This window comes from Lepidothrix coronata, unplaced genomic scaffold (genome assembly GCF_001604755.1).
Source record: "Lepidothrix coronata isolate B3197 unplaced genomic scaffold, Lepidothrix_coronata-1.0 Scaffold60, whole genome shotgun sequence".
NCBI classification, from domain to species: domain Eukaryota; kingdom Metazoa; phylum Chordata; class Aves; order Passeriformes; family Pipridae; genus Lepidothrix; species Lepidothrix coronata.
Window position 1 is genome coordinate 4,924,739 of NW_016690240.1, and position 26,479 is coordinate 4,951,217.

At 40.0% G+C, this 26,479-nt stretch overlaps 1 protein-coding gene across 1 annotated transcript in view; it reads right to left on the reverse strand.

Moving 5' to 3' along the window:
* The window catches only part of COL4A2 (collagen type IV alpha 2 chain), a 145,771-nt gene that overhangs the window by 116,693 nt on the left and 2,599 nt on the right, over positions 1–26,479 (reverse strand). The window lies entirely within an intron of this gene.

Here is a 26,479-nt window from a genome sequence, read left to right on the forward strand (position 1 = left end):
AAAACCCTTAGAAGGGTGTAGAAGCAGAGCTCAGAATACTGTTTGGTGGGAGGAAGGGAAGTCCCTTTGTTTCTAGGAGCCTGTTATTAAGTGTAATGCTTTTGTGGAATATTTTCCTTGGTTGTATGTTGCTTCTGTAAACCCTTTTTGCCAGAAAGCCTATTTTCTCACTAAATTAAAAGAAATCACTTAGAGAAAATATGTAGCTTTTCTCCTGATGTGAACTCAAGGTATCAAAGAACTCAGACTCTGAAAAAGTTCTGTGTGGGAATTATTGAGGATCAAAATTAAAGTGTAACACTGAGTAAAGCTTGATACTTCTGGACTGGGGAGTAACATCTCCCTAAAACAAACCCCTGTTTTCTCTAAAACAAAACCCAGTGGCTTTTTCCTGACATAAGATGCAAGACTCTTCTAAACTTAAAAGCCTGGTGGAGGAAAAGAACTCTCCACATGTAGCCTGAGAAATCAGACCTCTAGTGAATCATTACCATAGGTATGGCTCAACCACCATACAGAGTGTTCTCCAGGGGCCCTTTGCTCTATCCCATAAAGCCACAGCTTCATTTTCAGGCATCAGAAGATAACAGAAAAATCACATATTTGTCTTGTCTTTCTTTTCCATGATCATGGAAAAGTCAATATCTACTCCGTATTCAATGAGCAGGATAGATCTCAAATGCAGCAAATTTCTGGAAGAACTCTACTACACTTCCCCTCCTAGCAGAATAGATCTCTCACCGTTTAATTTATAAAAGATATTTCAATGCTTCAGCTGCTGACAGCATGGTAAAACAGTCTCATTGCTGCCTCTTCACTAGATCCTTCCTTCTTTGTTCTTTTTTTCCAGTGTTTAATAAATTATTCCAGTTGATTTTTGAAAGGCAGGTCTTTTTCATGAAAAGGCTGCAATACTGACACATGATGGATCAATAATTAGGTTTTGAGTCCTGTCACACTTTATCAGCAACAGCTGTTGTCACACAGATGGATCTCACCAAGCACACATTTGAGGGGCTGAGCACTGTTTGTTCAGCATCTGCAAGCTGCATAACTAGAGTCTCATTTCTCCATCTAATGGAGATAAGCAATGGTCCCCAGAAAATTCCCACTCTCTCATTATATTGTTTAATTTGTAACCTCTTCCCTTTTGTATCCTGAAAGGTAAGAAGAGGGATTCCCTAGTCAGATCCTGGAATCTGTTTAACTGAATTGGAAAGCTGCTAAAGCAAGTCTTGGAGGCATTTACTCCAAACCTCATCCACTTTATTTCCTTAGTGTGTACTTACACACACACACAAGTGTAATTCGTTTTCCAGCTGTGAAGTATAATAGTTTTTCTTCTGGCTTCTTTTCTTCACTTTTCTGTTTTTTCTGCCACTCAGGCAACTGCTTCTCATAGTGAGAGATCCCAGATCAGCTGCTAACTTTGTTTCAATTTCAATTTCACTGCTCAAGTACAATCTTTTAGCACAGTTGGACAATTTCTCTACAGTTCTCAGTTTTCATGGTGCTAACTGTTCACACAGTCCATTAAGAACATTTATTCTGCTGTTCTTATTTCTGATAACCCAAGCACAATATTTCAGTTTCCCCAGACTTTAATGAGTGCTGCCCATTACCTTCCTTATGCATACATACATATGTTCTTTCCTTCTCTCTGTACAACACTAGGTCACCAGATCATTTGGATAACTCACTAAAGTAGATTACAGTCACACTAACATTAACTCCTATTTTGTGGCATTACTGATTTCTGCTTCCTACTGTTATAAAGAACACTGCTTTAGTATCTTAGGAAAGTGCTTGTTCCTACTGGTGTTCCTGTGCTTCTTTATTACACACAAGCTAGATTTTGAAGTTTAGGTCACCACTGATGCAGCTAGGCAAGATACTGGGAAAATGGTCATGATGAAAAGAATCCTTTAAGATCTTAGTATGGTAATAATAAAGCCCTCATGGAATTCCCTTCTCCAATTCACTGAGAAAGGGTATCTATAGTAACAAATTTCCAAGAAATTCTTGTGACATTTCAGTGCCCTGCTTCTTCTTATTCATTCAAAAAAAATCTTCTAATGCAAATAGCCAGTTGGTCTGAACTCAGTCGTCCCACTAAATCCAATCGCATTCCTTAATTACAGAAACTCAGCCTCCTGTTGCATACTGGAGAACTTCATTACCATAATAAAATGTGATGTTCTTGGCTGTGAATTCCTGCTACAATGTGAACTAGGATCCCAAGGCAAGTGAGAAAGATTTTTCTGCTTCTGCTGCTTTTATTATATTTAGATAACTAAGAAAACATTAGTTTTTGTGTCTTCCTCATTAAGCCACAGCAGTAATATAAAAATCATGCAAAAAAGCTACTCTTAAAAATCTCACAATAGCAAAACTCTCATCCTCCACATAAATTTACTTCTTTAACTCTTATAGACCCAAACTCCAACATGACAGTCTTTGTACAAAACCACAACAAATGTAACTATTACCCCATAGTGGTAAGACCAACTCTCCTGTCATCCTTTTCTAGTAACAGGGGACCTAGATGAAACATGACTTACATGACCAAAGACAACAGTTATGCCAGATGCTAAAAGCAATAGGATGCACTACACTACGTTGTTTGGGTTTCTATATTGACCAAACATACAAGTTGTTGGTCACCCCTGTTCCCTATCTTATCTTTTTTTAACAATTCTATTCTTTCAGGGGGAGAGCAGTACAATGCTGACATGCTTTGCTATGTCTATTTTGCTCATAGTAGCTGGCACAGCTGGCAAAAGGGATGTTAACTTACTTCTCACTTCCCCTCCAACCCCCATCATCTCCCATTCCAGGAAGGCAGTAGGAAAAAAGGGATTGTTCTTCTGAATTGCACATCCGTCAGTCTCCTCCTGGGAAGAGACAGCTATTTCTTATCTTGGCTGTTTTACATCACTGAGATGTGAAGGGAGAATTTGAAGGAAGGAAATCAGAGAAAAGACAGAGAGACCTCTATGTTTCAGAGCATTGGAAGGAACTGCTGTCTACGTATCAGAAGAAGGGTGGGGTAGTTGGTTGTGGTGGGGACAAGAATGCTGTAGGTAATGAAGAGCCAGAGAACCTCCACTGATAAAGAAAATTTTGGTGAAAATATCTTTGATCTGCTATCCTTTGCCCTTTTGAAAAAGACATTTAAATAAATATCTTTGCATTATTTTGGCCTACAAACTTCTTGTCAGTAGCGATTGTCCTCTGAGATCCTAAAGGAAAGATGCATCTACGTTATTCATGCCTCAAAGACTGAAAAGAAAGGAAAACATCCTTTTGCACTATTCTAGGACACACTGCCCTGGAAGTAGAGGCTTATGGCTAAATCTCGTGTAAATAATGTCATTTGGTAATACTTCAAGAAATGACAGCAGGGTTAATTTAGTCTTCCCTCTGGGGACCAAGAATGAACACATGGGTTCTCTAAGAAGACACAAAGAAATTTCAATTATCTCATTTAGAACAAACTCTGTTTAAAGGACACAGATTTGAAATGCGTGAGGGGCAAACTTCAAAAGATTGGGAGTTAAAGATAAGCACCCAAAATGTAGAGTACTTATCTGAAGCTTATCGGGACTACTTGATGCTCTGTGAGATGGTACCAGAAATCCTGTACCAGCAGGCCTTCTGCAGTAAATTCAGAACTTCCTTTCAGGCTAGAAACTTGATCTGTTTGGTGATAATTCCTCACCCCTGGACCTTGTGTAGAGAGAGCCTAGCATGACAACTCGAAACCCAGTAACTTTAGAAACTCCTGTCATGGAAGTGCTAACCAGGCATTTCACAACTCAAAACTCTTCAAGCAGCAACAGGAGCTTGGACAAAATCAGCCAGTTTCCCCTGTGACAGCAGATGGTCTTAAAAGCAGCCCTTTCCCAAGAACTGCTGTGGACAATGACACTTCTCCACAGCCTAGAAAAGAAACATCATCTCTTGGCATCTGCTAGTGAGGGAAGGGAACAACGAACCAGGCTTTATCAGGTTTAATTGAACATTTATTTTCCAGCATTTTGGACCTTTGTGTTAAAAACCACTAAGTTAAAAATTGTAGAAAACGATATGCAAAACACATTTGCAAAAAATTCGGTAACTATCCTGGGGTAAATAGCGGTCCTAATAAACTGCTCTGGTCCCGAGAAGTGGAAAAATGTGTCTATGTGGGGAAAAAGATTCCAAGCAGATTATTTCTTCTTTTTTTCTTCCCTTAGGAAAGAAAAAAGACTTAATTCAGTAAGACTGTTCTGTGTGGCTGGGGCTCTGCGTGGATGCCTGCACCGCTGCCCTTTCTGTAAAGGACCAGAAACACGGCAGGGCTGGCTGTGCAGTAGCTGGAGAGACCAGAGAAGGGAGTAGTCAGGAAGCTGGCTGCCAGCACAGCAGGCAAAGCTCACAGCGGCAGCAGTAGCAGCGACTAACGGAGCTCAGGGCGGCAGAACACATGCGGGGATTAGGACCAGAGCAGGTGACCTGAGCGACCTGGGCACCCTGCTCCTGTGGAGTGCGGGGGCACAGTGGAAACAGGAAGCCACCACAGTCGTCACCCCCAGTTCCTGGAGGACAGTGTGATGCTGCAAACATACTCCGTGATAGCAGTTTTGCCTCCGGCTGTGGATTACTTAGGTTTTCCAAAATGACGTATGATTAATTGGGAGGTAGAAAGAACAGGGAAGTGTAAAGATTTATTTATTTATGCCCTTCAGTTTGATTCATTGTTCCTGTGGAGGGAAGTACTGCTCAATAAGAGAGCATAATTTAGATTGCCAGATTTCTGGGTGGAGGCTCAGACTGGTGCAGTATGTTTGACTCTGCAGGATGGGTTGTTTTTCTTTGGTAAGGAGAGCTAAAATTGATTCTGACCTATACTGCTTCTTGCCAGAGAGGTTTCCCTCACACTGAATTCCCTGCTGGGGTAGACGTCAGTCTACCTGAATGATCTCAGCAGATACAGACCTCTAAAGAACCAATGCATACAAGCAGGTATCAAATCAACAAGCATAGCTATCATCTCGTACATAGATGGATGTGATGAAGTGTAATTTATCACCTGGATAGCTCAGCCAGGAAAGGATGCTATTGCAATTACACTGTCAAATCACACTGCTGCCAGCAGAGTGCCTATATGAATAAAAAATACAAATTGGGAACAGCACAGGTTTTGACTTTCTAGCTTTATGTATAATGGAGGCTTTTGTCAGCAAAATGTATACATGTAATCCACTGATGGTAGGATTGCAGATCTGGCTAAAGATTGCTTAAATAGACTCTTAAGTTAGCTAGGTGACTAAAAGGATGCAACTGAGTTGGCACAATGCAACACTGTCGACTACTTCATAATAATAAGCTTACTTGTAAATATTATATACCATAAAATTATTCAAGTATATGCTTAGATATTACATGTTTTTGACTGAGTTCTTGGTTTTGAGAGAGATCACACAAACTATGTTAATTTATTCTCTGTATTAATTCAGATAGGTTGCTTTTTAAAACATCATTTCTCTATTTTCATTTGTGCAAATGAACTCCAGGGAAAATAGAAATTTCTGAGGAATTTATTCTTTTTGGAGAGCTAGCTGTGAAAACATGCAGAATTTTCTGCTTTTCCATAATAAAACTTCCTTGTTCTCCAACATTAGAACCATCCATTCGTCCAAGTGCTGAACACACTAACAAAATATTTATCATATAGGAAAGACATTGGCAATGTTTTTCATACCATCTGCATCCTGATTCCAGGACTTTTCAAAAGATAACCAAGGATGCTTCTGGGACAGTTTTTAGAAAACTGGGCAAAGAGTGTTTGATGTGCCACTGGAATTGAAGAGTCTGTGAGCCGAATTGTTACTGACTCCCACCATCCCAATGCTCCTCGTCCCATGTCTATTGCCTGGATCCAGCTTTGAAAAAACATCCTCTTTGCTCATATTTCTATAGTGCTCCAAAAGCATTAATTATTCCTAATTTGCTGTGCTGAAACCATGTTATTCCATCAGTCACTTTTTTTAATTCTCTATGGAAACTGTTTCCATAACATAGCACCTGTAGCATGTATTTTGTGGCATGATTCAGGGCATGTACTTTGCATTTGCTTGCTCTAGGGCAGGTGTCCTTCCTACCTGAATATCTCTTGCTGCAAACTGAGGAACCGATCAAGACCAAACACTTTATTTTGCTGTTTTTTTAATAGCACTTTATGCTACTTCTAGTAATTCATAGGCTGAAAGTTCAATACAATGCCTAAAAATGCATTTGTATGCTTTCTGCTACTGTTTTTTTCCAAAATCCTTGGGCTCAAAAATAGCAAAAATTAATTCTGTGTGATAGGAGACCAATAACAGTATCAAAACACATAAAAGTGTTAAGATTTTTTTTTTATTATTCAAACAAAAATATGAACTTGATTACAAAGAAAGATTTTCCCAACTTCGATACATGTTTTAGGTCTATAGAGTCAGGTCCAAAAAAGCTACATGAATGCACCATACTTTCAGTGTAAATAGGAAGTGTAGAAAATTTCAGTATCAAAATGACATATCACTTTATTCATTTCTTCTGAATAGGAAAAATGTTTTTCAGATACTTGTTCGTGAAATTTATTAAGTATCTTTGTAACATGGCTTCCTTTCTTTTAGAATAAAGGTTGTCCACACCTTCAGGAAAATGGTAGCAATAGAAAGGTCAGGCAACTTTCTTTTCCATGCCTCCATACAGACCCAAGGTGCCTGTGCTCTGAGACTCCTCCACTTCAGGGAGGCTGTTGCCCAGCTCCGCTTTGCTCGGGAAAACTGGTAAGGCTGCAGGTTGGACTGATAAGACTGCAGGCTATGAAGACCAGCAAGTCTGTTCCAGCTGTCTGCCAAGTACAATTGGAGCCTGCAGATGTTACTGCTGTAGCACAATCTTCTGCATCAGATTGTTAGTCAAAAGCAGAGGAACACCAATGTAACATGAAAGGTAGTTTTGGTATCACTTTGCCATCTGATCTCATTGAGGCTACAACCTTTCCCCCTTTCATGGAGGATTTGTGTTTAGTTTCACTAAAATCCTTTCCTGCAGTGAAGTTTTTTTCTTGTGGCATTTAATGCTTCCCTTTCTTTGGGACACAGCAATACTACTGCGTGAGGAAAACAGAAGGTACCACAAGAGCATGCGAAACAGGCTCCTGGCTAGCAGAGCAGAAAAGAAGAACATTCTTCACTTGCTTGCTCATTTGCAAAAGAACAAATACTGCTGAGAGCTCCCAAATCTCTGCGTTTTTTGTGACTGATCCTTGGTGAACAGCTGGCAGCAAAATGAACTTTCCAGAGTGGCTGAATATCAAATAATTGTGGGTTGCCTGGCCTAGAGAACAGCACCATTACCACTTATCTTGTTATGACAAAACAAGTTAGCATATTTGTCATTGTTTACTTGATAAATGTAAGCAGACACAAGGGGTACATAAGGACATAACATCACTTTCCTCCATTTCTCAAAAATAGCAAAGTTAAATGTCTTTTCTGTAAGTGTGGCGTATTCTAAAATTAGAAAAACAAAGACTGCAGAAAGGTTTCTGGGAATTTTTTTTAATTAAATAATGAGAAGAATGGTTTCCTCCATTCTTCCTGTTTTCCTACATCTCTAACTGTTGGCAGGTAGATGGAAGAAGAGTTGTAGTTAAAAAACAGGGAGCTGAGTTATATGCTAATGAAAAAAAAAAGAAAAAAAAGAAGTAAAAAAAAAAGAAAAAAAGAAGAGGAACTATTGAACTGAGAGAAACTGAACTTCAGTGCTGAAGTAATATTACATAGGGTTCCCAGACTTACTCGAATGACGGCAACAACTCTTGCCTTCACAAGTGTGTGTATCTATTCTTTGCACTTACAAATGAGCTTGAATTCACAAATTCAGACCTGTGCAATTACTTCTTTCACTTTCCTGTTACATACACTTGCTCCCATAAGACCCTAGCTCCAGCTTCCTTAGTTGGAGCTGCAGATATCCTAGAGGCTTCTTTGTAGGTACATCGTGCTCGCAGGCAGCAGTAGAAATGGGTGCTTCTGATTTTGCCTACATGCAGATGGAGACTCAAGTGAGCATAGCTGGAAGCCGCCACCTCTGGCCACTACACACATTCCACTTTAAATCACTCTGCCTATACAGCTATTTCATAAAATATGGTCTGGGAAGCACACAAGAGACTGCAGTAAAAAGAAAATGAACTGAAAAACAACAGTCACAAATATTTGGATCCTTAACACAGTCCAAGTCACAAGAGGCCAAAGTAACCTGTCTGTAGGTTGAGTTTTGGTATTAGAGATCTGGAGTTCTTGTGTCCGCCCATGAAGGGAAAATGTTCATCAGTGCTAGTCCTGAGACCCACATGTGGGGTCAATAAAGCAAATAATTTAGAATATAACGTGTTATAACCATCATAAAGATGAGGTAGTTGTAAGAGTAAGACTAAGTTGGAGAAAAAAAATGTGATGACTTGCAGAAAACTGAATTAGTAAACCTAAAATCTCAAGGAACACATTAAAAAGAAAAAAAGAAATATCATTTAATTGCCACTCTGAATCTCCCAATTGCACTAAAAAAGTCACTAACTTCTGTGCTGCTGCTTTTTTTTAAACAGAAGTATGCAAAGTAGCTTTAAACTTATCTCTTATCTCTATACTTGCTGTAAATGGAATTTTCCAGAGGAATTTGTCTAGCAGATGTTTTTAACTAATGTTCATTAAAAGTATGATGAAGCCCCACCAGGTAAATTCAGTAACAGTGTTGTAACACTAGGAACCCAGTTGTCATCATTAGTGACGAAAAAAGATAATTACCTGCCCTGACCAGGAGTGTTCTGGTGGTCTCAGTAAAATCTTAGACCAAGGAAAACAAGCTGGACTAAATTCTGGGAAGCATGAGTATTCCGTCATATATCTTCAAATCATAAAAAACCTTGATAAGTTATTCACCAGTCTTTAGTACCAGATTTTAGGAGCACTTGCCAGGTATCTGCAAAATACAGTATGTGGGAAAAGGGTACATACAACTGGAAACTAAGAGTGAAAGCCTGGAGTTTTAAAACAGAAAGCTTCTATCCTACAGAGGAGGACACGGTTTAATGATAAACATGGTGGCAGAGCTAGGTTGACAGTTGGACTTGATGATCTAAAAGACTTTTTCCAACCTTAATGTTTCTGTGATCCTTCTTAATTAAACTACTAATGATACTCACAGGGGACACAGTCAGTCAGGGAGGAAGATGGAGTTCAGTTCTCTGCACATTTTATGCTATCTGTGCAGCTTGTTTCTTTCAGGCAGAGAAAGGAAAACGCTTGAAGAAATTGGGAGGAAATTCTACAGGGACTTCGGTAAAGATTTCCTTCTCTCATTTTTCTCATGGAAGAAGGAGACCTGAACTCTTAAATATAAAAAATAAATGCTCCATGAAGCCTCATATGAATCAACTTCTTGTCAAAAAGCCCCCTCTTCTACATGCAACACTCTTAAAAAAGTTGTAACGGAACAATTTAATATAATTAGTTCCATCCAATCTGCACAACTCCACCACCGATGTGCTGCTTTTGCAATACCAGAAGCAAAATTGAGCATGACTGAAGCCTTTTCCTGCAATGTCATGTTGCTATACAAACAGCAGCTGGCTTCAGGCTACAACATCACACTGCCCTTCGAGTCCAGGTTAGTCTGTGCAGGGTGGCTGCACTCTCAGGCCTCTTTGGAGAGGCAATGAAAGGACACTGTGGGTGGTAGGTTCCCACAGTGCTAATGGTCACAGGGAAAAATGAAGCAAGACAGAGGGCAGGGGAGGAAAAAATAGAAAGTAGGACCAAGTGGAAATCTATTATATGTCCACAAAGCTCAAAGGGAAAGAATAAACAAAGCACTATTATTCCTCCTGTTGCTGCTTTTTTATAATTCATTTTCTCAGTGCTTTTTTTTAAACTAGATTTCTTTCTTCTTTTCTCCTGATCTTTCTTTAGCAAAAAACCCACCATGTTGAGATGCACTCGGACTTAAAAATTATTAAAAGAACCACATTGTACTTATCCTCCCAAGTGTCCCTTTGTGCAAAGGCACTTCTCTGCTTCCCTGTTGATTGAGGTGCTGAGTCAGGTAGCAAACATGCGTGCACTTCACTTCAGCAGGCATGCTCCATCCTACACTTGACCCCAAATCACTGTGGGTGTCACATATCCTTTGGGGAACCCCCATCTCCCTGTCCCCTGGCATTAGCCAACAGCTGAGGCAAAATTGCCTCAGGAGAGGCTGTGGCAGACACTAATAGCTGCTGGCAGCAGCTTTTCCTCATGGGCAGCTTGCCCCAGAGATGGATTTGAGAAGGTGGAAGATGCTTCTCATTACTGGCATGTGATTGCAATGAAACACAGCTAAGCTGTGCCCTGCAGGGTCATAACAAATGAAAGCCTCACAGCAATAAATAAGTGCCTGGGAATTTAACATGCTCAGAGGCAAAGACTCGAGACCATTTTAACATGCACAAGCCAGCAATGTTTTCTAAATGACAAGAGGCTATGGATACCTGGAAGATCAGGTCCGCTGCTGAAACACTTTAGAAGGGTCTGTTGGACACCCATTGCTTCCTGTGCAACCAGGGAAGAAACAAAAACATCTCCAGAGGACAACGAGGTCCAGCTGTTTTGCCTGTCTAGACACCCATCCACCACACAAGAGGTTCAGCTGTGCCTGGCAGGTACCTTCTCCCAAGCAGCCAGCCTAGACCTACTGCAGAGCCTGCCCATGGCTAACACTTGCTGAAGGAAGTCGAACCTTTTAAAAACCTGACTTCTCTGAAGCATCTCAAATTAGACATTTACTCTCAGCAGTACATGGACCATTATGAAGGGAAAAACCTTGTATTAATAAGTTTATAAAGTCAACAATTTACATCAGGAAGTAAGAAACAAAATTTTCAAGTACAGAGTTCACTTTCTGAGGAGAAATCTTAGATTCGACTTTTGTGGAGAGATCTTGTATTAGCAGCCAGCAAAAGGATTAGCAGCTAGCAAAAGGAGTGATGGATGTGTGGCATGAATTCAAGTATGAAAAGAAATGCAAATTAGAAATGCATGCCTCATAACATCTCAACCTACTTGAGAAGATGCATTTTACTCTCTTAAGTGAAAAAAGTTTCTAAAATGGAATTTCAAGAATCCTATTATTGTATCATAATCATTGAATTTGTAGTACTTCAGGGAAGGCTTCCTTCTCTTTCTTAGAATGCCTCCCAGAAGAACCTGGTACTGGAATGCTTGACTCAGTAAACACTTATTTCTGGTAGTATAACCTTCTTTCCAGCAAAAGTGTAACTTTTGGTCATTTTTGCAAAAGTAGAAATTTGCAATTATCTATCTGCATGGAGTTTTTTAATAGACTGAAGAAAACCCAATTACTTTCCCTAAAAGGAGACTTCGAAAGATAGTAAATTTTGCGAGGTTTTAGTATAAATTAAAGAAATTCATAGAAGTGATAATTTTTCCATGTAGGATGAATGACAGGCATTATACAGGATTGTACAGATAGAAAAAACTTTCAGTTTATTTAATCCACCAACTTTGTCTCAGGCAAGATAACTTTCCATAAAACACCTCAGCCAAAAGGCGGACTGTTTTGAATAGGTTTCTTAATAGACAGTAAAGCCAAAACTGCTTTTACTGTGTGTTTCTTCACGAGTTCAGACAAAGGGGTATATATTTCAATATATGATGAAATAGCCATTTTCAAAGATGGAAATACTATGATGCATGATATTTTTATAAGACAGAGGCCATCAAACAAACTCTTCATTTGGAAAACTGTAAACTTGAAAAAAGAAACAGCCTAAAAGCAATTGTATCCAGAGAGATGGACTTAACAACATAAAACTTGCCAGTGGATGGTAACCATAATTTCATCCTTTCAGTCCAAGAACAGCTGCACTTTCTAAGTACACTATGATTGTATCTTTGCATTATTTTATCCCAAACACCCCAGTTAGGTAACATATGATCTCCTCTTTGTATTCCCACTGTCATCCTTTATAAACTTAATTAGAAAGTCTACTTGGGGAGAATTGTTTGGAACAATTGTAAATAATTCTGTTTGTCAATGGTATGAGCTCTTTTCCTAAGTATCACAGTTTCTCTCTTCACCCTGTGAAACCTGTATTAGGAAACAACAAAGTAAACAATAGAAAGAAAAGAAATAAGCCACCAAGATCCAGACCAGCTTAATTTAAAGAACTTAACATAATCTTGAAGTTAATTGAAATAATGTTATATCTTTTCCGATTAGTCTTAAGATAATATTGCAGGCTTCCTGGAATACAATGCACTCTGTCCCAAAAGCACCTAAAATTTCAAATGAATCCACATCCTTATAAAGAAAAGATGCTGCACTATTGACCAATCCTAATTTGTATTAGTAGTCCTTAACAGACCTACATCCAACCATTCTATAAGGTCAAAATTATAAAGAAAATGTAATAAAAACACACTGCCTTTGTGACGGTAATTGTAGTGCTGACCTGTGGTGGACAGGAAGATCTGTGGCTATCAGTGCAGAATGTAAGTATACAGGAGTCTCTGTATGACCTCCAGAAGGGGAAAAAACCCTTTTATTTGTGAACAGGGGTTAAATTCCCATTTCCCATGACTGCAAATTTGACAATGATCATCACAGCTATGTGAAATGGATTTAGATTTAAGAATTGGGATTTTGCCATTCTGTAGAGCAAAATTGCATTGACTGATGAAATTTTAACCTTACAAATGTCAAGTTATACTGCCTACAGGAACATCATGTTGGCCCTACTCCACATACCAAATAAGACAATGAAGTTAACAACATCAGGGTAACGTTGCATTTGTGGAAATAGACCAACTGATGAATGATACATATCTCAATTTCCTCATTTCCTTTCATAGACGAATTATTACTATATGTAAAAACACAAGAGACCTAAGTGAAAATAAGTAGGATTGTTAGTTAATTAATTTTAAATCACCACGACTATCTTAAGGGAAGAAAAGGCAAGAGAATTAACTGGAATTCATTACACTGTAAGGAGTAGGCACACCAATCTCAAGTTACTATTTTCAGCCTAGAATGCATAATAGGACAAGAGGGCAAAGGTAAAAATTAAAGAAAAACAAATTCCAGCCGTCAGGAAACATTTTTCACATGAGAATCATAAATGCTGGAACGCTCTATCAAGTAAGGTTAATGAGGCTAACAGCTAGCAGCCAAGGAACATAAAATTTAGATGGCATCATGGGTGGATGACAAAAAAAAAAAAAGGAAACACTTTTGCAATTGTCCTGAAGGCAAGAATGCTTCTGATGCTCTTTGCATACCAACATACGTAAAGGGCCATATTTGCCTTTCACATCTGCAAAATCCAATAACCATCCCCATAGAAACTGCACTGCATCACTGACAGGATAACCTGGTCCATGGGTTTTATGGAAGATATGCAAGAAATGAAAAAGGAAAGGTTATTTTTCCTTGATTGGCTGTGATTTAAAAACTAGTTCATTTTTCTGATTTGCTGAACTTTGCAAATTACTTATATTCACTTGCAGTATTATACAATTAAGTAACACCTATGAACTATGAGAAAAATCTATTCTTGAAACTGTTCTTATGGAGTAACAAAGATAACAATTTTGCTGTATCACTCTTTGACTTGATGTTCCGTGACATGCTGATTATGAATCAGGTAGGAAATTCCCATCCAACAAAATCAACACAATTTATCTTCAGTGAAAACAGATAATACAACATTTGACGATATGAACTCAGTAGTAACAAATAGAAACAAGGAGGTTATGCAGTTTTCTTCGTTAAGAATAATGTCTTGGTCCGGTTGTGACTGACAATTTCAAGTATGAATGGAAAAGGACTTGGAGAAAAGTCCTAGGAAATGGTCAAAGACTTGATGGAAAGGCTCCCTTAGTGACAAATTACAGTAGGCTAATCTAGGTAGCCTCATAAGAAGCAAGTGAGAATAGGGGTTTAAAACAATTGTTTCACCAGATACCATTGTCATCAGCGACAGTAGCCAACCTCATGGACATGCCATTCTCCCAGCTTCATGTAATGCACCAAAATGGATTAAATGCTACAAGTCACATAGATATATAAAGTATCTACATAATGAAACTAGTAAAGTTGAGCTCTTTCATTTACCTCACAAAGATAAAACAAAACCTCAGAGACTGATTTTAAAGCTAGATCAATGTGATCAAATCAATCTGTGTTTGTTTATTCTTAGAGTAATCAACTCTTGGAACAACTTAGTAAGAGCTGTGATAGACTCCCAGGAATCAGAAAAACAAAAAATACAGATGGGATGTTTCTCCAGAACTGGCACTGTAATTCAAACATGAATTAAACTCAGGAAATTCTCACAGCCTACTTTATAAATATTAGTCTTGTTTTATACATTCTATGTTTGTCTTTACACCGATACACCACACGAATCAAGTGTCCTCTATCAAACCGAGCCTGTACTTTCAGCTGATGATAGGCAAGGACTGCAGATGAGAGATGAAAGACCTAACAGTTTAGTGCTGTAAGAATTACACAAGAAAGTGTAATGTGGTGGAGTGTCACAGGACTCTAATGAATAAAATTCCTGGCTCTCTGCTTGCATGATTGTTATTTAAGGCAAACCCCAGACATAAATTCACTGGCTGATAACAAATGTAGGTGATCAGTCTGGGGACATATTCTGACATTCTTCCAGGACTCTGTTCTCAACTTCTGGTTCTTAGAAATTAAACTTGAACCTCCTTAAAAGAGATAAAATATTTCTCAGCTCATACAAAGAGATATGACATACAACTACAAAACCAGGAAAGCCACAAGATGTATGCAATGTTAAGTCACTCATTATTACCTGAGGGAGGCTTGTAAAGCAGAAGTTTAGTAAAGATTAACATGAAACCTCAGTGTCAGCACATATGGGGAGAATTTTCTATTAATTGTTACCCCGAACACTAAATCCAGTCAATCCTATTGTGTTCTGTTGCATCTCCCAGCAACCAGCAGAAGAGGTCAAATGCTTACAGCCTGAACCGAAGTGTGCTCAAATCCATTGATTTAAAGGGGATTTATAAAATATGCTGGAATCTCACTTTAAAAACTGACTGAAAACATTAGACCAATTGATAGCACAAATTTAAATTAGAATTTTCTGTTGAAGACATCATGCTGTTCTGCTTAAAAGCTGGTGGCATGAAATGGCTCTCATAACATTGTAGTTAATCATTACAAAACAATAAAGCTGGGAAAGTATTGTGTTTTTCAGCTTTAGTTATTTAGACTTAAAGCAACTGGTCACATGTCCTTAGTAATTAGACAGAATCCATGCGATAATATACCAAGATCTCACACTGCTAAGTCTTTACAAATCATGCTGAATATACCCTTTGGAAACATGTGACTTTTTGGGGCATGTCTAATGCAGCACATAGCGATACAGCACAGGGATTCAAAAAGTGAGTTTCAAGTCAGCCACCTTGCTACTGTATCTGGCCTGAATAGCATGGGTTGCAGTGCATTTGTAAAATCTAGATTAATTCACTAGGAAAGTTCTAGTTGCAAAAACACATAGCTTCCTGAAAGTAAGGAAGCTACTTTTAGCAAGGTAGCCAGCTCAGTAACCTGTAGTAATGGAACTTGGGAGGCAACAACACCCTACTCTGAGTGTGCAAGGATACATTTCTTCTCTGTTATTTTTGAAGCTGAGACATGCTACAGTTAATGTAATACAACTGTGGCATAGATGTGTATACTGAATGATAAGGAGAAAATGGTTAACAGCCTGCTTAGATGGCAAAAGGGAGAATGAGCTTCCTCTTGTCCGTATGCTTGGCCAGGCAGTGCACACATTCTGCATCATGCAGACTGGGGCACTCCTCACCACAGCTCCAGTAAGAGCAGCATCACAGGGATAGACAGGCAGCGAGTCATGGCTTGCTTGTGCTCCCCAGTTAGTCAACTGTGGATCTCATATTGGGGTTACATTTTCATAGTACCACAGAATACGTTGGGTTGGAAGGGATCTTAAAGACTATCTAGTTCCAACACCCCTGACATGGGCAAAAATACGTTCCACTGGACCAGGTTGCTCAAACCCACATCCAGCCTGGCCTCGAACACTTCCAGGGATGGAACATTCACAATTTCTCTGGGCAACCTGTTCCAGTGGCTCACTATTCTCATAGTAAAGAATTTCTTCCCAATGTCTAATCTAAACCTATCTCCTTTCAGTTTAAAGCCATCCCGCTTTGTCCTTATAAAAAGTCTGTCCTCATCTCTCCTTTAGGCCGCTTTTAAGTACGGTAAGATTGACAGATTTTAAGAGACTCTGTGTGGCTCTGCTGTTGTGGAGGCTGATGGACAGTCTGACACTCCTGCTTAAATGAGGAGAGGTACATGAGTTCACAGTAGCCAGCCTGTCTCTCACAGGCTCGTTTTTGAGCTCTGTGCTGCAGCTGGACCCCTCAAGGAGCTGCTCTTTTCTTCTGTTTGTGAAATGCTGGAGCTTTCCCTTTCCTCAGGTCTCCAACTTTTCTGGTATTTGTCTTGCTGCTTTCAGACATGCAGAGATTTTGGGAACAGATCATCAGATCAAAAGGTTAGAAGTCTTTCCTGCTCTGGAGCACAGTCTTTGTGTACATTGTTCATTTGAAAGATGCAAGGGACAGCTGACATTATCAACTAGAGTCCCTGCAGAGGCTAATCAGACTATTTAAAATTACATTCGGTTTTGAAATGCCAAAAAAAAAAAAGGACATTTCTTGAAGCTAAGGCAAAACTGAGTTGGTCTTTCATCCAAAAACAACAAAAAAGAGAAAGCAATAACCTTGCTCCTTTATTTTAATTCACCATTTTCCCATGTCATAGGAAAACAGTACTCACTTTTTACAGTAGGAAAACTTGGAAGTAGGAAGATACAGCAGAAATTCTGAGATTAAACAGCAAAATTTCTGCAGTTCAAACAACTTCTGGCCATCATGGCTAGGCTTCATGAACAAAGATTTGGGAAGGACTCTATCAACATTTGCTACAAGTGCGCTGGTGGCTAAAAAGGCCAATGCGAGATAGACACGTCTATCTTGCACAGCAGAAAGACTCCTTAGGTGGTGTTGACAAGACACGGTTCTTTCTACGTTGTCTTTTCTCCTTGTGAGTGATCCTGCGAGGGTTCTCAAAAGCATCAGCAGCGTTATAGATGGTGTGTCTCCAGACCTCCCGATTGGAGGCCAGAGTAGACCAATGATGGTGATCGATATGGCCAAGGCTGAGACATTGTTTCAGGGAGTCCTTGTATCTTTTCTTCGGGGCTCCTCTCTTGCGGCAGCCGGTGGCAAGTTCACCATAGAGCAAGATCTTAGGGAGGCGGTGGTCCTTCATCCTTGAGACGTGTCCTGCCCAACGCAGCTGTGTTCTGAGCAACATGGCCTCAATACTCATAAAACTTCAGGTCAGTCTGACCACAAAAAGATAACAGAATGGTCCCAGGCCTTGCTTCTCAGCTACTGAAGAGTAGAACTTTTCTCAAAGAAAACAGTAAATTCTTATTTACGGAAGAGCTCCAAATAGCAAGGCATCTTGAGATGACAGTCTCTCTTTAAAGAAAAAAATCCTGGGTTTTCCTGTATGTACATAAATGGGCTTGGAGAGTTGACATTTTAGCATGGATGAATGGATTACTCTGGGGTTGCCCATTACCTGCATGCAGCACTGTAATCTCTCTACAAATTATGTCTGCAGGGTAAGTACTGAAACTACTTGGCAAGTGCATTTTCATATCCCTTTATCTCCTGAGAAGGATGAGCTTTAATCTCCCCAAATTAATCATGCTATTTTATGAAGTTAGGTGTCCTTGTCTCAATGGAACATTTTTTATAAAGCCTAATGAAAGATTAGTAGCCTCGAGGCTAAGAACACGTGTCCAGGGCGGATCTCGGTCTACCCCTCATTCATAACGCATGATGACTGTACTTCAGTTCCTCTCTCCTGTTTACACATGTTACTGACTTTGTGGATGACAGGGAATGATACATGACTAATGTGGAAATGACGTTGAACGAAAATTAAATACCTTGAAGAAGTAGCAAAAATTACATCATCCCTAATTTGAGATGGTATAGTTCCAGTAAAGCAGCTGGCAATACTGGAATCCACCTCATGGCAACTGGATTCTATACACAAAGAGCTCCCAGCATGCCAGTATGATGCTTCTGGCTGCCCATGATTTGGTCATATTAACTACTGTATGTTTTTCCTTGGGAAAAAACCAACAGACCAGTTGGTTCAAAACATGAAACAGCATAGGATTATGCAAGCATGTTGCTGTAGGGCTCACAGGATTCCTTACTCAGACAAATTCAAGACTACAGTTCCAATCTTCATTATGATTTATGAACCAGACTCAAGCTACCTTAATAATCACCCGTCTACTCACTGGTGACTCTATGTGATACCGTGTCCCTAAGGGACAATACAAACCTCACACAAGAGATTAGAGTTGTGAAAGCAGAGGTAACATTTTCTTAAGGAATGGTTACTATCTTATCCCCTTGAAGACACAAACACAGTTATGATGAACAAGTAACAACAAGAAGAGTTTAAAGTTTCCCCTCTTACACAGAAAAACAATCAGATAAATGTTAGCATTGCATACATTGGATGGATGGCATAACATATTTGGATCTCAATTTGATGGCATAAATTCACAAAAGGAAATAAATGTTAAAGAGAAAATATTTTTTCTGGGTTTTTCCCAGTCCATCAGCCATATAAGTTTATTTAAATAATCATTCCTTGGAAGAGATTCAGGTATAGATAGTTTGATGTGTGGAAATAGTACCATATTTCACTCTCTTTGAGTCTAAGTCTATTTAGTCAAAAGAAAGCGGTACTGACCCCTTTGGTCCCTGGGTCACTGAAAGGATGGAGTCCCAAAATGTCCTCTCCTTCTTCTCTAAGACTGAGGCAAAAGCTACGCAGACAATCTTGTGGTAGACATGTTTTTTTTTTTTTAAGGGAGTATTAATAGCTTAATAGATAAGGCAGCAAGGCTGTGATTCACCATAGGAATAAAAACTCTTGACATAGGAAAGGACTGGAATAGAAAAGAAAGAAATCTAGACTGGAAGCTGGCATTGTGTGACTGAAAACTGATAAACTCCAGCTTGCATTAAATGAGGACAATTAAACCCCCCTACCTTCCATTACTACCTTCTATTACTCACCTATCCTTGACTTTATCCTAAAACTATAAGGTAAAAGAGCATATTTTTGCCATTCCCCTCATCTGACCATTCCACGTAGATGGAAAATCTCTCTGGAGAGTGGGGCAATTGAAGAAGATGCACTGCAGTGTTGACACTCTCCAAGGGCAGATCAAAGTGCAGTTGAGGTGTTGCAACGTAAGGTACCACCATAAGCCAATGTCTACATACTCTAGTCACTGTCCTTTCTTTGGGAAGGACTACTTTTCCTAACACTGAGGCCTGTAGTAAACAGCAGTAGTAAATAGTTTTTGCAATTTGATTTGTGACCTGTTGCCATTTACACCTACTTACATGCTTATTTTTGTCTCTTATTTTACTTACATGATGCAGATACCAACAAATAGGGCATGCTAATGCCAAGAATCATCACATAAAACTTAAAACAAAATGATCAGAAGGGGTTTCGGTCTTCTTTGGCACAAATTTCCTATTCAAATGAGTGACAGTGCTGCTCAGTTCTTTTATTCCATCCTTACTCAGGCAAAACCACCCAATACACTGGTGAGAAATGAGAGTGGGCCCCGACTTCCAGCCAGCCAATGTCACAGCCTGAAGCATATATGCTCCATGTCTATATTGATGCATTAAGCAGCCCTGTGCCCTGCAGCTTGACCATCCATACCATTTTGTTGTCAGAAATGTCTAATGAATCCCTGTTGTTTGGGCTAGGAAGTTTTCACTTGCTCTGCTTGCACAGTTTTGGCCATGGTGCAGGAGTCAACATAATGCAAGGAACACAGGCAGCCTCTAAGGAGCCATCCTGTTTTGGAAATTAAGGAGGCTGTTACCATTACGGACATGGACAAACTGTGCCAATTGACCACAAGGCAGAGAATACACCTGGGACTCTGTGGTTTACTATAAGGGACGCAGCCAGAGAGGAAGTAGGCTGTGGGCTTTCGCAAGTTAAGACATAACAGATGTGCTGGCTACCTCTTGGGCACATACAGAGGACAGAAGATTTGGGCAGCTTTGCACTTACTCTTTCACACTTATTCTTACCACAAACCTGCAAAGCACCTGGCAAAAACCTGGCCTTAGCCCCACACAGCAAGGAAAATGCTTAAATTTCCCCATTTCACTTCCTTCTTCCAGCTAGTGTGACTTAAGATTTTTTAAGTTTCATGCAGAGACGCTTGGGCTGTTTCCAGCAGACTGTTTCTCTGGCTGCTGGCTTGGGGAGATATGCAGGCTTCCCATGCTCTGTGGCCCCAGCGGCTATTCCCAGCCCTGCAAGGGAGCGGCATTCCTTTCTGCCCACTCCCTTTGCCGCGGCTCAGCCCAGGACACGCCGGCAGCCTTGGTGAGCAGCTCCACTCCTCCTGGAGTTGCTCTCCAGGGTCTCTGTACATCTGTTGGGGATGCTGTGAGACTCAGACCAGGTGTCTGAACATCAATTACACGGGGTCAGCAAGGCTGGAGCTCGAATGTAAAAATGCCTTTCCTCATCTCTTTGTAGCATGCTTGGGGATTTCACAGCCAGAGCAGCAGGAGCCAACGCTGTGCTGAGAGCAAGGCACGCACGACTGTGACAGGGAAAGCCTGCAAAGCTTTCCCAGTTTCCTGTCCCTACCTTAAGAGCTGATTCTGCTCCCCAGAGATGCAAGGCGCAGCAAGCATGGGCAGGACCTGAGAACGGAGACTCATACGGTACAGGCAGCGAACTGTCAATTTGTACAGATGCCTTTTTTTGTTCTTTTTCCTTTTTCTTTTCTTTTTACCCCTGATGACCAGCAGGTTTGTTTCCAAGCCTGAAAGTGGGGTGGGCACGGAACATGTGGCAAAGAGGTCAGCTTCCTGCAAAGCCAGGAGCTGCAGCCTCCAGAGGATGGGCAGAAAGGCAGCCACCCTGCTCAGGCACCAATGGGTGGTATGCAAGATCCAGGAGCTCCATCAGATGTAAAAATTCACAAGCTCAGAGTTGTGCTTTGGGACATGACTTAAACTTGAGGCAGGCAGTTGTTCAGTAATGACACAAACAAAAAACAAGAAAAACAAAACAAAACAGAATAGGACAAACGGAAGGGTATGTGCTGTATCCAAAATACTTCACTTTGCCCAGTTTTTGCTTTTTATATACAGCCTGATTATACAGGCAAGTAATTTTGGCCAGCAAAGAACCATTAAAAGCCTGGTGAAGTATAAAGGAAAAATATAGTTGGAATAAAAAAATCTATCACTTGGCTCTATCAACCAATGCTGAGAAGAGGTGTGGGTAGGATCTGCAGCTAAGACCTGCCAAAAATAAGCCAAGCCCTATTTCTCTGAATGATCTTCACTTGCTAACTTCAGAAAGCTACTTCAAAATAAAGGTTGGGATCATTTACAAATAAATAGGATGCCTGAAATATCCCAGTAAGCGTGCATCCTTGGTAATTGATATGATCTAAATGTTCTTCTGATCTCCTGTGTCTAAAATAAAAATAGAACTTGTTAGTAAATTTGTGGTGAACATCAGGGGGTTTTCTTAACAAAAAGTCCCTTTTTTAAGGAACTCTGCTAGGAGAGAGGTGCTAAATAGTGCTGCTCTTTCAATTTAGACAGAAGGCTCTGGTCAATTTTAAAATTCTGTCCCAACCCTCCTAAAACATGGTAATTTCCCTAAAATTGCCACTGAATTTTAAACTTACACATCTGCTTTTCCAGCTCCCCGGCCTGTCCACAGCCAGCTGGGCTGTACTGGGACCTGCTGGCTGCCTTTGCATCAGGCCTGCTCCCCCAGCCCACCCCAGGGGAGCCCCAGGTCTGGCCACCGGGCGCAGGGCCAGCTCCTGGTGCAGCTGTGCTCTCAGAGGGGTGTGAAATGAGTTGTGTGGGAAAAGGGCTGTGAGAAGTGGGGCTTCCCCCTTGGCCAGCCTGCAGCTCATGAGCTGGGGCTGAATGCTGGGCCTTGGTGTTGGCCTGAGCTGTGGTCAGCCATGCCTGTGCCACAGCTCCAGCCCCATGCCCCGCTCTGCCCTCCAGGGCTGTCTCTGACCATGGTGACCACCTGGAGGACCCTGACCCACTGGAGGGCGAGGGTCCTGCCCACCTCCCCACCCTGGCCTCTGCCTCCTGCCTCCCAGCTCCCCTGCCCACAGGGAGCAGCAGCCCATGCTGCCACTGGGTAAGCCATATCCACATCACTGTTCATTCCCGGCAAGTATGAAAGCAAAGGCAGAAACTGAAAGATAGCACAAAACCAGGCATGTTCAGAAGATGCAGCAGCCTGGTCAAACACTGAGACTTGTCAAAGAGGGGAAACTGCAATAAAAACATGATTCTGCTAAAGTAGGGCAAATTAATTGCATAGATGTAAGTTTGCTCATGAACTTCTTTGTGAGAGCTTTCCCCTTGCTATGCATTGCTTCTAGGGTCTGAAAACAAGGAGTTACCCTTGCCCTCATAATTCACATCAGCACCCTCAGCTTCCAAATGGACAAAAAAGGGCACATGAAAACCAACAATGTGGGTGCTTGGTCACTCAGAAATATTTGCATGATAAAGATCACATACTTTCACTGTGAGCTGAGTCAATGGCTTCTGTCACCTAGCTGCTGCCATTTTAAAGAAAATAACTGTTGATAAACATCAGGAAATACTGCAAATTTCACTGTGCTTTTTACTCCTTGGGAGAAAATGAGGTACTGCAAATAAAGCAAAGCATGAGAAGATAAGCTGCCTTCTTCAGCAGGCAAAGATATCATAACTGTAAGCTACTAAATTAGCATTGAACTCTCCCAAGATCTTCGATCAGTATAATACAGTACAAAGAATGTTCCACTTCTTGACCAATTTTTGGCTTGGAAAAACAAAAGCAAAGAACTAATAAAGAATAGTCTGGTCTCAAACAAGAAATTCATACTTCAAAAAGAAAAAAGATCCTCTAAAATAAACTGTGCTCTGAACTACTGAATTAAAACATTTGTAACAAATGTGTTTGCGTATAGTATAACTGAATAAGCCACAATGCAGTTTTACATTTGGGGTAGGGCAAATATGATTGGATTATAAATATTTTTTTGTGCAAATTTAAAAAATACATGGTAGGTTTAGTATCATAATGCTTAAAGACTTCCTGTGGTGCAATAACTACACAATAAAATCCAGATGTCCTACTTTAGAAGCTCAAGGAGAAGCAATACTGAATTTCTAAAACTGCTTCAGCTACTTTCAGGATAAGATGACAAAAATAACAAGACCATTTTATTACATGATAGTTTACCTTGTCAGGGTTCTTGTCTCTCAGTATCAACATTTTAACTCTGAGAAATGTGGGAGGCTGACAGAACTCGTCTCTTCTTCTACCAAATGCAACATGACTATATGATATGATAATTAATAACTCAAAAAAATAGAATTAACTTGAATATATTATAGTAGATATTCATTGAGCATACTTCTATTCACAAGAAAAAGCGAGTAAAGAATCTATGTGTGGCTTTGCACTGAGAGATTAAAAAACATAGACCTGTGCAAGAACCTCCTCCTCTCCATCACTAACTCCAGGGAGACAGAATATATTGCTTTTGGTGTAATGTATTTTTAGTCCTTAAATGAATAATGTGAATCAGTGTTAGGATATGACTGTATACAAAGATGAGACTCTCTAATTTAGTCCACAGAGACATAGCAGAAATGGCTCATAAAGAAATCTTCCCAGGAAGAATGATTAATTAATAAGAAATTAGAATTCTATCAGTTTCATAGACATGACAGCAAAAAAAGAATTTCAAGGAAGAATTTGAGGAGTAAGAATGGAAAGAGACATTTAAGGGAACTCTCTTACTGGTGAGTGGAGCAGACATCACATAAAAAAAGGAAGGAACAAAAACAAGGAATTTGAAGCTATCAAACATGACTACATTTCCATGTATGCAGTACTTGCAGTGAATGTGTTTGTCTCCCTGGCATCACACGATGCTGATGGGACAAATCATGAATCTCATAAAAGAAAAAAAACAAATTCCCATTTGGGCAGCCATTCTGATGCCCATATACAATATGATACACACTGTGACCCTCATCATTGAAACACCACTGCCAGACCAAGGCAGGCTGTTGGTGTTGGTGAAAATGAGGGACTTTGCCTTATGTAGCTATCTGGATGCCATCTCCTTCATTCAGGACTTTTCACAGCTCCATAACCGAACATAAAAAGAGTCCTCTCTGAACTACCCAATAATTCTTTCAGGGTTCAAAGAAATTTTAAATAAAGCAATCAGATATGCTGGGAGGCTCCCCAAAATGTTGGAGTTTTTTTCAAGGTATCATTATTCTGTCTGATTTTCTCGTGGAACTCAATAGAGTTAAGCATAGCATAACTCTATGCTTATTTAAACAGACATAGATAAGCCATGTCTGCCAGTGTGGAAATACCTCAAATGAAATTTTTCTAAAATAGGATTGCAATGTTTCTTTTTGGGGGATCTCCTAGTCAAAGCTATTTTTGAAGCACCACACAGGTGTGGGTAGCAGCACACAGAGCCTGGTATTTCCAGGAAGAGATGGATTTGCTTTGCATGCACTAAGTAATGTGGCAGAAGAAATCAATACATCAGACTGATGCCTCATTCCCAGACCATTGGGGCAGTATGTCTGCCCTATCACATTTTTCACACTGTGATCCCAGTGCGTACATTCACAGTGGACATGCTGAGCAGGATGGGCCGAGTGATTACTCCACCCTGGCTTCTTTCAGCCTGGAAATCCTGGGTTAATATAAAAAGTCCTCCTGTTTCAACCAGACAAAAGTTTCCAGATGGAATAAAACAGGACACATCTGGGACAACCTGGATGTCAGACAGCCACAGAGCATTGACACATTTTAACTGTGAGCAATAACTTAGGTGCCCATGTCAGCAATCTAATTTCATTATGAAATCAATAGGAGAAATACATTGCTGATGGTTTTAAGGATTTCTTTTTAAGGATTATTGCTTCTCCCACTTTGATGACATTCCCCATGATATATCCCCTTACAATCTCACAGAAGTGAATTATATCTCACGAATTACTTCAACTGTTTTCTTTCTATATATTTATATTAGTTCTCCTTTTAAAATGACAATTGTCATCTGTTATTTGCAGTTATTTTTGCAAATGTTATTCAAACTTATTCTCTCTCAATTTTCTTTCTTTGATCCAACAGTTATTTCCTTCTTTTTCTGGAATTCTAGTGCTCCCACCAGAATATAACTTGGAAAAAAAGTAATTTTCGTTAGAGGCAGTTTAAAAAAATATACTAAAGGGGCACCAATAGAGTAATCAAATCTTACAAAACTACTTGGGAAAAAGTGTGCTTTGGGAAAGACGAAAGAAAAAAAAATCAGCATTAGCAGAAGATATATTCTCTCTGAAGAGAAAAAAAATAGAAGAATTATATTTTGGATTAAATGTATTTGCAGGGACAGAAAGGGAGAAGAAATCTGCAAACCTGGTTGAACTTCAGGTAGTTAATACTACTTACTTTTATTTAAGTCATGTGAATTCTCAAATCTACAATTCAGAGCAGTTCCAAAGTTATTTGAGGTCTTTTAACATCACTACCCAGCGTATGCCAAACAGTGCTAAACATAACTGGGGCCTGATCTGCTCCATTTGGCTGTCTGTCCTAGCATTTCCCTTCAGGGATTTCTCTTCCTTAGTTCTTCAAGCCTGCAACCAGCATCCTCTCCTTTTGCCAGAGACATCATTTTCTCTCCCAGTTCTCAGATATCTTAAACATCCTCTTTCTTTTTCTTCCTCCCATTTGTTTTCCTGGTGAGAAACATCCGTCTCCCTAACAGCTAGCAGCAGCCTGCCAGGCAAGATATTCATTCAAACTCTCTGAGTTCCACTCTTTCTCTCTCCCTCCTTCCTGGCTTCCTCCTTAATCTCATTCCAGTTTCTTCCTATGTGCGATTTTACTCATTCTACAGCACTTATCTCCAGCAGCTCTAACTCATTCACATATATATGGCTGTCAAACTCAGGAGCTCTGCTTCTCTCATTACAGGTGGAACTGTGACTTTTAAGACCTGGTCTCACAGACTCTAATAATTCATAGCAGGTTTTTTTAATCCAAGCTAATAAAACACTTCATAACATTAGCATGTTAATCTGTGTAACAAATAGGATAAGATTCAGTGTGGCAAACAGGATTATAATATAAAGAATATGACTGC